Below are 2,773 nucleotides of genomic sequence, written 5' to 3' on the forward strand. Positions count from 1 at the left end.
AGTGTTGAGTGGAAACATGTCGTGCTTTGAAAGAACAGCTTCAAAGCGATACGTTTTTTTTTTGGGTCATCCCTGGTCACAAGACATGGTGCTATTCTTATGACCCTTAAGTAAACATCAATTGAGCCAGTGGAAGATGCCACCTCACCCCAAAAAAGCTCATCAAGTGAAATCAAGGACCAAGATGATGCTCATTTGTTTGTTTGTTTGTTTGTTTATATGAGGGGGGTGGATAGTGCATTTGGAGTTCATTCCACCAGGTCAGACTGTTAATCAAGCTTTCTATTTAGAGGTTCTGAAAAGATAGCCTAACACTGTGCGACAAAAAAGACCTGGTTTGTGGCAGACGGGGGACCGGTTTTGCCACCACAACAATGTACCTGCTCACGCAGCTATCTCAGTGCACCCATTTTTGACAAAATTACCCAGCATGCATCCCTTGCCCTACATACCTTACTTACCTGACCTCACTCTGTGTGACTTCTTTTTGTTTCCACAAATGCAGAGGGATGTGGAAGGACAGTGGATTGCTGACATAGAAGAGGTGAAGGAAAAAATGAGGGAGGTGCTGTCAGCCATCCAAACAGATGAGTTTGAAAAATGTTTCCAAGAATGGAATCGCAGACTTGACAGATGCATTAAGTGTAATGGGGAGTATATTGAAAGTGATAAGTTAGTCAAAAAAAATTTAAACACAGCTTTGAAAACAAAACTTCCGGGTTTGGTCTTTTTTTTGTTTTGTTTTTGGTCCCCTTCATATATGCAGATACCATGCTGGAGAGAGTAAAGAAACAAGCAAGCCCCTGCTCTAGGAATATTCTTAGGCCTGTAGGGGAGAGTTCAAAGGTTCATGTTTTGTTTTATTTTGTTTTTTAAAAAAGGAAATAGCAGTTGATCACTTCTCTGTCTCTCTGCTCCTAAAATCCCCAGGGACTGTTTATATCTGCCTTCTTTTAAAAGAAGTTCTAGCTAGAAGGTGAAGGGGGTTCCAATGTTCTGGGGACAGTGGAGTGAAAAGATCACTGACTCCCGCCCCACCCCACCCCCTCACCCCCGACATTCTGAAGCCACCTTGTCTATTTTTCCGCTGATCCTCCTGAGAAGGCCTTTCTGGCTTGTGCCTGTCGGTGACAAGGAGAACTGCCATGGACGCTAAAGTGCACAGTCTGCCCGTTGGAAGGCCAACGCTTGGAGAGCTTGACCAGAAGTCGTTTCCAGGACGGTGGCCTCAGCAAAGAACCAGTGCTACTCTCTGGCTCAATTCCTGTCCCTGGGACACAGACTCATAGCCTGCGGAGGAGAAAGGTGACCCGATTTCACAGGCGAGGACACCAGAAAATGGGCCTTGCCAAGGCCACGTGCCTTGTGAATGGAACAGTCAGCCCAAGAAACCAAGTTCAGGTCCCTTTAGAGCCCGATGCCTGATCCTCTTGATTTGGAGGCAGGGAATGCAAATGTTAAGCGTTACATCCTTTCCTTTCCCCACCTCTTGCTCTGTCTTCACCTTCATGCATCAATCTTTACGGAGTTAGGCCCCTGCACTTCCATCGTCCGCTTGGCTACCTCGTCTGACCTTGCTCGGTGTTTGCTATTGCTTGGTTCACCCACAGACCACCAATGAGTCAGTGCCAACACAACTCATGTCAACACAAAGTCGACCTGCCCCACAGGCGGGCAATCTTAAAAGAAGCAGCGTGGCTGGTCGACTTGAACCACCTTCATCTCCTCTGTTAGCAGCGAGATGCTTAGTCCACCGTGTCACCAGGGGTCCTTCACTTGGTTAGGAGTCGATAAAATAAAATGGAAGACGGTTCGTCAGTGTTGGAGGATGAGTGCTTGAAGAATGGTTGGGCAGCTCCAGCTTTTCCTGAGCGCTTCTTCCCCTGGCGTGCCAGTAATCTGTATGGAGTCCTGAGAAATCTTAAAAATCAAAGATGTCATCAGTCTCCTCAGCCCTGAGACCAGAAGAACTATAGGATGCCCAGAACCCACTTCCAATTGCTCCGAAAGGGATCACACTAGAAGATCTTGGATAGAAAGAGGGGGGGTGGGGGGTGGGAGGGGTGGGGGAGGTGGCACAAAGCTCACAATCATAAAAACGTCAGGCTTATTGGTGGAACAGAAACAGGTAGAACCCCAGGACTATGGCTCTTCGTCACCCTTCCGGTCTGGAAATGAACTCACCCAAGTGGCTCAATTTTCAGTCAAATGACAGACAGACCTATACGGGGACAGTAACACTAGTGAGGGATGCACAGCATAGAATAACCAACCATTCAAGATACAAGGGCCGGCATTGACCCCAGGACAACGTCCAGGAGGAGGAGGAATGGGAACCGGAAACACGGAGGAAATGGGACAGGTGGTGTTACGTTTGCGGGATGACAAGCAATGAAAGGAAATAAAACGGATCTGCTCTGTGAACTTTCACTCAGTTCACAGTGAAAGGAGGTTTTGTTTTCTTTTGAAGTTGTTTTTCTTCTTTTTTATAAAAGTAGAGATGTCACTGTGACTAGCAGGGTGGGCCTGGCACATGCCCTGGTGTTGTCAATCACCTCCTATGCATGTGAAAGCTGAACAGTGAAAATGGAGAACCAAAGAACGGATGCCTTTGAATCGCGGTGCTGGCAAAGAACATCCGGGGAGCCTGCGCTGCCAGAAGAACCAGCCAATCTGTCTTGGTAGATGTACAGTCAGAATGCCCCTAGAAGAGGGGATGGCAACACTTTGTCTCACATACTCTGCCCACCTTCCCAGGGGAGACCAGTCCCTG

This window comes from Echinops telfairi, unplaced genomic scaffold (genome assembly GCF_000313985.2).
Source record: "Echinops telfairi isolate 266 unplaced genomic scaffold, ASM31398v2 ScPeMD7_7424;HRSCAF=8462, whole genome shotgun sequence".
NCBI classification, from domain to species: domain Eukaryota; kingdom Metazoa; phylum Chordata; class Mammalia; order Afrosoricida; family Tenrecidae; genus Echinops; species Echinops telfairi.